This window comes from Hypanus sabinus, chromosome 23 (genome assembly GCF_030144855.1).
Source record: "Hypanus sabinus isolate sHypSab1 chromosome 23, sHypSab1.hap1, whole genome shotgun sequence".
Lineage (NCBI taxonomy): Eukaryota > Metazoa > Chordata > Chondrichthyes > Myliobatiformes > Dasyatidae > Hypanus > Hypanus sabinus.
Window position 1 is genome coordinate 1,772,296 of NC_082728.1, and position 10,078 is coordinate 1,782,373.

Sequence of the window (10,078 nt, forward strand, 5' to 3'; positions counted from 1 at the left end):
TATGCTGATTTTATATTCCTGATCCAGCTGCTGTGATCATAAACTGTGAAATGATTACTGAGTTTACAATGACTGCTGGACCTGATGGCTATGTACAGTATGCTGTGTCAGTATGTGGACATTTTCTCTACTTAACTAGTTCCTGTGGCTCGGTCATAGAATAGCTTAAAAACCTCTGCTGTATACAGGCTTTTACATCAGTGTGCCCTGGATTGCTGGTTGATTGGGCTTCTGAGGTCCCTATGTGAATTTGGAAGACTGGTTTGGGAAAATTTGGGACAATGGGACCTGTAGCTTAAAGGTGGTGGGTGAAGCTGTAAATGTGGAATGTCTGCACACCTTGTGTTGCAATTACTGTGCACACAGGGCATACCAGTAAGGCTCAGTCTGCAAAGGTAAGCTCTTGCTTCAGACAAATGTTTAAGTTGAAATTCTGTGCAATCATTCTGTGACACTGGAGGGTGACAGCAGCCTTAAGTCCCATGGCTGCCATTTAGAAAACAAAATCCTCTGGCATGCTCTAATATTGATGCAATGTGGACAATTCTGACCAGAGATGGTCCACTGTACTTGAAACTGCACTGCTAATGTTTTAACTGAACTGCATTATGATCAAACCACTGATAGAGAGGGTGTGTGTGTGTGTGTGTGTGTGTGTGTGTGTGGGGCATTGCACTCTGCTATGGCTCAGAAATGTTTAACTCTCTGCTTCAGTGCTGTGTTGTAAGTTTAATTCATATTCATGCCATTATTGAACTCCCATTGTAGGTCTGTGTAATGTGTAAGGAATCAATATCGTCTGCCTTTTACTGCAAATGTGTTGCATATTTTCTACGTACACTTAAAGTGTATCTCAATAAAACAGACTGCAGCTGACTAAAAAATACATTTTGTGTATTTGTATTTTCTGAGTTTTGCAAGATTATCTATGCACAGAATAAGTAAGTGCTGTTACCTTTATAACTCCTGCCACAGCACACCCTAATGAGCAGTAGGTTGAGAGAAAGCCGATATACTGCAAGCACAATACCCCAGACATCAAAGATGCCATGTCAACTCTTGACCTCCTTCATAACAGGGATAAAATATCCCAGTCTGTCCAATCTTTCCTGATAATTCCAGCTTTCTAAATCAGGGAACATCCTTGTTGCCCCCTCTCCAGCTCAGTCATGTCATTCCTATACTGTGGAAACAAGAACTCTGCACATTCCTCTGAGTACAGCCTAATCAATGCTTTGTACAAGGATCAACTTTATTTCCCATATACATTGACATGTATTAGGAATCTAGTGTTGGTGCAATATAGAGTCATAGAAAAGTACAACACAGAATCAAGCCCTTCAACCCATCGAGTCTCTGCCAAACCATTTAACCTGCCTATTCCAATTGACCTACACCGCAACCACAGCCCTTCATACCGCTACCATCCACATACCTACTCAAACTTCTCTTAAACATTGAAGTTGAGCTCACATGCATCACTTATGCTGCAGCTCGTTCCATACTTTCATAACCCTCTGAGTGAAGTTTTCCCTCCTATCAAAGCAACCGGACTTCCTATGTTGTCTAGAAGACATTTTGCCACTCATCTGAGAGGCTTCTTCAATTCTAATACATGGTGGGTAGTTTCCGGTTATATTTGAAGGTTCGATATCAATCACATGAGGTTGTTAAGAGTCATTAGTCTTATTTTTGAATGAATGCAGGTGTGAACTGTTGTGAAGACAATGGGTAAAGATTAAGAACTATATTGTAAGCTGATGTGCTGTCGTACCCCACCCTCTCTGTTCAGGGATAGGTTTTCCCGTTTGATGAAGAATGCTCTTTTAACCCCTCTTTCAAAACACCAGCCCTCCCTGTACAAAATGTGCACATTGTTATCAAAGTAGTGTCCATTGTCCTTTAGGGGTAGAATTACAGCTGAGTCTTGACGAGGTGTTAGCCCTCCTCTTTTGGGCCGTCTGTTTGTGAAGTGGTTGTTTTGTCTCATCTATGCAGTTCTCATTGCATTGGATAGCAGATATAATATTGTTCTGTTTATGTTTGGGTGTGGGATCCCTCATGTTCCTCTTAAACTGCACCTTTTACCCTTAACCTATGACCTCTAGTTGTAGTCCCACCCAAACTCAGAGGTGAAAGCCTGCTTGCACTTACCCTAACTATACCCTTCATAATTTTGTATACTTCTATCAAATCTCCTTTCAATCTACTACGTTCCAAGGAATAAAGTCCTGGCCTATTCAACCTTTCCTTATAACTCAGGTCCTCCAGACCCAGCAACATCCTTGTAAATTTTCTCTTACTCTTTCAACTTTGTTTACAACTTCCCTTAAGGTAGGTGACCAAAACTGCATACAATACTTAGAATTTGACCTAACCAATATTTTATGCAGCTTCAACATAACACCCCATCTTCTATCACCAACAAAAGAAAATCTACAGATGCTGGAAATCCAAGCAACAAACATAAAGGCCCACCAGCATCTTTACTTCCTGAGAAAGCTGAAGAAATTTGGCCTGTCCCCTAAAACCCTCACTAATTTTTATAGATGCACTGTAGAAAGCATTCTTCCAGGGTGCATCACCACCTGGTATGGAAGTTGTCCTGTCCAAGACAGGAAGAAGCTGCAAAAGATTGTGAACACAGCCCAGCACATCACACAAACCAATCTTCCATCCTTGGACTCACTTTACACTGTACACTGTCGGAGCAGTGCTGTCAGGATAATCAAGGACACGACCCACCCAGCCAACACACTTTTTGTCCCTCTTCCCTCCGGGAGAAGGTTCAGGAGCTTGAAGATTCGTACGGCCAGATTTGGGAACAGCTTCTTTCCAACTGTGATAAGACTGCCGAACGGATCTTGACCCGGATCTGGGTCGTATCTTCCAAATATCCGGACCTGACTTGCATGACCTTACTTTCCCTTTTCTATTTTCTAATTATGATTTATAATTTAAATTTTTATTATATTTACTTCGATTTGTACTTCAGGGAGTGTAAAACGCAGAATCAAATATCACTGATGATTGTACGCTCTAGTATCAATTGTTTGGTGACAATAAAGTAAAGTAAAAGCTGGAGGAACTCAGCAGGACATGCAGCATTTATGGAAAGTAGTCAGCATTTCAGGCTGAAGCCCTTAATCAGGACTGGAGAAAAAATAGATGAGGGGTCAGTGTAAGAAGGTGGGGGGAGGGGAGGAAGAAACACAAGGTAAGTGAAACCAGGAGGAGGGAGGGGTGAAGTAAAGAGTTGGGAAGTTGATTGGTGAAAGAGATACAGGGCTGGAGAAGGGGGAATCTGATAGGAGAGGACAGAAGTCCATGGAAGAAAGAAAAGGGGGGACAAGCACCGAAAGGAAGTGATGGGCAGGCAAGGAGATAAGGTGAGAGAGGGAAATGGGAATGGTGAAGGGGGATTATTACCAGAAGTTCAAGAAATCGATGTTCATGTTATCAAGTCAGAGGCTACCCAGACGGAATATAAGGTGTTGCTCCTCCAACCTGAATATGACCTTGTCATGACAGTAGAGGAGCCCATGTACTGACATGTCAGAATGGAAATGGGAAGTTGAATTAAAATGAGTGACGCACATTTTTTTGGCAGACGGAGATTAGGTGCTTGGCAAAGCAGTCTCCCGATCTACATCGGGTGTCACAGTTATATAGGAGGACACACCAAGAGGACCGGATACAATAGATGACCCCCAGCAGACTCACAGGTGAAGTGTTGCCTCACCTGGAACAACTTTTCAGAGCGGGCAGCAGAGTCCGTGGAAGCAGAGTCCTGGGCTTTGGCTAAGGGGGAGTCCGTGGAAGCAGAGTCCTGGGCTTTGGCTAAGTGGGCTTCGGGGACTTCGGTAAGCTTGTGTGATTGCTCGCTGAGGGGAAGAAGGTAAGGTCGCCAGGTGCTTTTTAGACTTATTCTATTAATCCAGTTGAGGTATGGGGGAGACAGTCACAGCAGTGGTGTGCTCCATATGCAGTATGTGGGAAGTCAGGGTCAACACAGTTGTCCCTGATGACTACACCTGCAAAAGGTGCGTCCAGCTGCAGCTCCTATCAGACCGAGTTAGGGAGTTGGAGCAGGAGCTGGATGAACTACGGATCATTCGGAAGGTGGAGGCAGAGATAGATATCAGGAGGTAGTCACACCAAAAAACCAAGAAGTAGGCAGATGGGTGACGGTCCAGAGAGGCAGGGGGAGCAGGCAGAGAGAGCAGAGCACCCCTGCGGCCATTCCCATTAACAATAAGTATACCGTACTGGATACTGTTGATGGGGATGACCTACCAGGAATGAGTTGTAGTGGTCCTGCCTCTGGCACAGAGGTTGAACCCTCAACTAGAAAGGGGAGGAGGGAAGAGAAGAGAGCGATAGTTTTAGGGGACTCTATAGTTAGGGGGGCAGATAGGAGATTTTGTGGGACAGATCGGGAGTCTCGGATGGTATGTTGCCTCCCTGGTGCCAGGGTCCGGGACATCTCAGATCGGGTGCAGGCTATTCTTGAGAGTGAGGGCATGAACCCAGATGTTGTGGTCCATGTAGGGACCAATGATGTAGGTAAGGTGAGTGAGGGGGTCCTGCTTAGAGAGTTCAGGGAGTTAGGAGTGAAGCTGAAAGGCAGGACCTCCAGGGTGACAATCTCAGGATTGCTACCTGTGCCACGTGCGAGTGAGGCGAAGAATAGAATGATTATGCACATTAATACGAGGCTGAGAGCATGGTGCAGGAAGGAAGGGTTCAGGTTTTTGGATAATTGGTCTTTGTTCCAGGGACATTGGGATCTGTTTCGAAGGGACGGTCTACATCTGAACCGGAGGGGTACTAACATTCTTGCAGGAGTATTTGCCAGTGCTGCTCAGGGGGGTTTAAACTAGATGTGCAGGGGGCAGGGGGCAGGGATCCAGATCCAGAGGGTTGGTCAGAAGGTGCATGGGGTTAAATGTGTACAAGGTTTGGGTGATCTTGAGAAGGTCATCAAAATTCAGGGTGCAATTTGCCCGATGGAAGTTCAAGGAGCTGGGTTAGGTACAGTAGACAGTGTTTTAAGCAAAGAGAGGAGGAATGGGCTAAGAATTCTATACTTGAATGCGCGTAGTGTCAGAAATAAGACAGATGAGCTTGAAGCTCAGATGAAAATGGGGAACTACGATATTGTTGGGATAACGGAGACATGGCTGCAAGGGGATCAGGCCTGGGAATTGAGTGTACCAGGGTATACGTGCTATCGTAGAGACAGAAATATGGGAAGAGGGGGTGGGGTGGCCCTGTTGGTGAGGAATGAGATTCAGTCCTTAGCAAGAGGTGACTTGGGAACAGGGGAAGTAGAGTCTGTGTGGATTGAGCTGAGGAACAGTAAGGGTAAAAAGACCCTAATGGGTGTTGTGTACAGGCCCCCAAACAGTAGCGTGGATATTGGGTACAAGTTGATTAGGGAGTTAACATTGGCATGTGCTAAAGGTAATGCAGTCGTTATGGGAGATTTCAACATGCAGGTGGACTGGGAGAATCAGGTAGGTGCTGGACCCCAGGATAGGGAGTTTGTGGAGTGTCTAAGGGATGTATTTTTGGAACAGCTTGTGCTTGAGCCAACCAGGAACGAGGCTATTTTGGACTTGGTGATGTGTAATGAACAGGAATTGATAAGTGATCTTGAAGTAAAGGAGCCATTAGGAAGTAGTGATCATAACATGATAAGTTTTTATCTACAATTTGAGAGGGATAGGGGCAGATCAGAGGTGTCAGTGTTGCAATTAAATAAAGGAGACTACGGAGCCATGAGGGATGAGCTGGCCAAAGTTAAATGGGCGGATGCCCTGGCAGGAAAGACAGTGGATCAGCAGTGGCAGATATTCTTGGGCATAACACAAAAGATGCAAATGCAGTTCATTCCAATGAGAAGGAAGGATTCAAAGAGGGGGAAGGGGCCACAGTGGTTGACAAAGGAAGTCAGAGATTGTAAAGCATTAAAGAAAAAGAAGTATGACAGGGCTAAGATGAGTGGGAATACAGATGATTGGGAAAGTTTTAAGGAACAGCAGATCTTAACTAAAAAAGCAATACGGAGAGAAAAAATCAGGTATGAGCTCAGTCTAGCCAGGAATATTAAAGGGGATAGCAAAAGCTTTTTTAGCTATGTGAAGAGAAAGAAGATAGTTAAGAACAATGTTGGCCCCTTGAAGAATGAATTGGGAGAAATTGTTATGGGAAACAGGGAAATGGCAACAGAATTTAATGCATACTTTAGATCTGTCTTCACCAGGGAGGACACAAGCAATCTCCCAGATGTATGGATGGGCCAGGGTCATAAGATATCAGAGGAATTGAGACAGATTGACATTAGGAAAGAAACTGTGATGAGTAGACTGGTAGGACTGAAGGCTAATAAATCCCCGGGTCCAGATGGTCTGCATCCGAGGGTTCTAAAAGAGGTGGCTCAGGAAATTGCGGATGCATTGGTAATCATTTTCCAATGTTCCTTAGGTTCAGGATCAGTTCCTGAAGATTGGAGAGTGGCTAATGTTGTCCCACTTTTCAAGAAGGGAGGGAAGGAGAAAACGGAGAACTATCGCCCTGTTAGCCTAACGTCAGTCGTGGGGAAGATGCTTGAGTCCATTATTAAGGACGAAATAGTGGCACATCTAGATGGCAGAAATAGGATTAGGCCGAGCCAGCATGGATTTACCAAGGGCAAATCATGCTTGACTAATCTGTTGGAGTTTTTTGAGGGTGTAACAAGGATGTTAGACGAGGGTAAGCCAGTAGATGTTGTGTACCTAGATTTTCAGAAGGCATTCGATAAGGTGCCACATAGGAGATTGGTGAGTAAAATCAGAGCTCATGGCATTGGGGGCAGGGTTTCAACATGGATAGAAAACTGGTTGGTAGATAGAAAGCAAAGGGTAGCAGTGAATGGGTGTTTCTCAGACTGGCTGGAGGTGACTAGTGGGGTACCACAGGGCTCTGTATTGGGACCACAGCTCTTTACGATTTATGTCAATGATTTAGATGAGGGCATTGAAAACTATATCAGCAAGTTTGCTGACGATACTAAACTGGGTGGCAGTGTGACATGCGAAGAGGACGTTAGGAGAATACAGGGAGACTTGGATAGGCTGAGTGAGTGGGCAGATACTTGGCAGATGTCATTCAATGTGAATAAATGTGAAGTTATCCACTTTGGAAGCTGGAACAAGAGGGCAGAGTATTGTCTGAACGGTGTCGAGTTAGGTAAGGGAGAAATGCAAAGAGACCTAGGAGTCCTAGTTCACTAGTCAATGAAGGTGAATGAGCAAGTGCAACAGGCAGTGAAGAGGGCAAATGGAATGTTGGCCTTTGTTACAAGGGGAATTGAGTACAAGAGCAAGGATGTTCTTTTGCATTTGTACAGGGCCCTGGTGAGACCACACCTGGAATATTGTGTACAGTTTTGGTCTCCAGGTTTAAGGAAGGACAATCTGGCAATTGAGGAAGTGCAGCGTAGATTCACTAGGTTGATTCCTGGGATGGCAGGGCTGTCTTACGCAGAGAGATTGGAGAGATTGGGCTTGTACACGCTGGAATTGAGGAGATTGAGAGGGGATCTGATTGAAACGTTTAAGATAATTAAAGGATTTGATAGGATTGAGGCAGGAAATATGTTCCAGATGTTGGGAGAGTCCAGTACCAGAGGGCATGGATTGAGAATAAGAGGTCAGTTATTTAAAACAGAGTTGAGGAAGAGCTTCTTCTCCCAGAGAGTTGTGGAGGTGTGGAATGCACTGCCTCGGAAGACGGTGGAGGCCAATTCTCTGGATGCTTTCAAGAAGGAGCTGGATAGATATCTGATGGATAGGGGAATCAAGGGATATGGGGACAAGGCAGGGACTGGGTATTGATAGTGAATGATCAGCCATGATCTCAGAATGGCGGTGCAGACTCGAGGGGCCGAATGGTCTACTTCTGCACCTATTGTCTATTGTCTATTAACTGTTTGGGGCCCTGGATGGCAGTGAGGGAGGAGGTATATGAGCAGGTTGTTCCACTTGCATTGATAAGTGCCAGGAGATAGAGCAGTAGGGCGGGATAAATGGACAAGGGAATCACATAGGGAGCAGTCCCTGCAGAAAGCAGCAAGTTGGGGTGGGGGAGATATGGTGGTGGGGTCCTGTTGGAGATGGCAGAAGTTGTGGAGAATTATGTGCTGACATGGAGGCTGGTGGGGTGGTAGGTGAGGACCAGAAGAACCTTATCCCTGGTGGGATGGCGAGATTGATGGGGTGAGGGCAGACATGCACGAAATGAAAGAGATGTGGTTGAGGGTAGCATTGATGGTGGAGGAAGGGAAGCCCCTTTCTTTGAAGAAGGAGGATCATCTCCTTCGTTCTGGAATGAAAAGCCTCATGTTGAGAGCAGATGTGGTGGAGATAGAAGAATTGAGAGAAAGGAATAGCGGTTTCACAAGTACAGTGTGCAAGGAGGTATAGTCCAGGTAGCTGTGAGAGTCTGTGGATTTGTAATAGACATCAGTAGATAAGCTGTCTCCAGAGATTGAGAAAGGGGAGGGAGGTGTTGGAAATGGACCAAGTAAATTTGAGGACAGGGTGGAAGTTGGAGGCAAAGTTGATGAACTTGACAAGCTCAGCATGGGTGCAGGAAAGAGCACCAATGCAGTCATTAATGTAGCATAGGAAATGTTGAGGAGTAATACCATTGTAGACTTGGAACACAGACTATTCCACAGAGCTAACAACAAGGCAGGCCTAAATGGGACCGATGCGAGGGCCCATAGTTACACCTTTTGTTTGCAGGAAGTGAGAGAAGCTGAAGTCTTCCAGAATCCCCTTTCTCCAGCCTTGTATCCCTTTCACCAATCAACTTTCCAGCTCTTTACTTCACCCTTTCACCCTTTCCCCCTCCCGGTTTTTGTGTTTCTTCCTCCCCTCCCCCCACCTTCTTACTCTGATTCCTCGTCTTTTTTTTCTTTTTTTTTTGGTGAGCAAATGTACATTTTATTTGAATGAAGTGTTTTAGTACAAGGCTAAAATAAATACAATTCCATTAGACCTCATAAAAAAGTTAAAGGCTAAGCATTGCCACAGATCACTGAAAATTGATGGTTCAGGCTCCAACCTGGGCAAAAGCCTCGGGTAACTTGGAAATGTACGATTACACAAATCAACTTGAGATTTGGATTTTGCCCCCTTCATAGCAACGTACCAATGGAAAAAAGACTGAGCAGCCACCATAGGGATGTTCTCATCACATTGTTCCACAGTCAAGAATGTGAACAGTAACACTTGTCTTTCCACTCTGCGATCCCTTTGACTCCATTTGTTCTACCACACGGCCAAACACAACATGCTTTCCATCCAACCAACTAGTTTGGGCAGGACAGATAAAAAATTGTGATCCATTTATATTGGGTGCAGCATTTCCCATTGACAGTATTCTTTCTCCTTCATGTTTGGGTATGAAGTTCTCATCTGGAAATTTGTTACCATAGATGGATTTGCCCCCTGTGCCATTGCCTTTTGTGAAATCTCCACCTTGGCACATAAAGCTAGGAATTATTCGGTGAAAAATTGATCCCTTAAACCCCTCACCCACTGGTTTGGTACAAAGCACACAGAAGTTCTCTGCAGTTTTGGGACAACATCGCTGCTTAGCTTGAATACAATGCGGTCAACTAGTTGTTTATCAAAACCAATGTTGAAGAAGACGCGAGGGTTGCCCATTCTATTTTTTTCCTCTCACCACTTGGTGCTAACCTCAACCGAGCACGCTGCTAGGAGTGCTAATTCCCTCCTCATCTTTTTTTCATCAGTCTTGATGAAGGGTCTCAGCCCAAAACATCAACTGTACTCATTTCCATAAATGCTGCCTGGCCAGCTGAGTTCCTCCAGCATCTTGAGTGATTCCATCTCCTGTACTCAATACTTTGATTAATGAAAGCCAATGTGCCAAAAGCTTTCTTTATGACCCAATCTACCTTTGATGCCACTTTCAATGAATTATGAATTCACAGATCCCTTTGTTCTACCACAGTGTCCTACCCTGTGGACTGTGCAAGACCTGGATGGTCCTGTCGAAG

At 44.9% G+C, this 10,078-nt stretch overlaps 1 pseudogene; it reads right to left on the reverse strand.

Annotated features, from left to right (window-relative positions):
• Positions 1–9,087: 9,087 nt before the first annotated feature.
• LOC132380281 (peptidyl-prolyl cis-trans isomerase F, mitochondrial-like) lies at positions 9,088–9,796 on the reverse strand (annotated as a pseudogene).
• Positions 9,797–10,078: the final 282 nt, after the last annotated feature.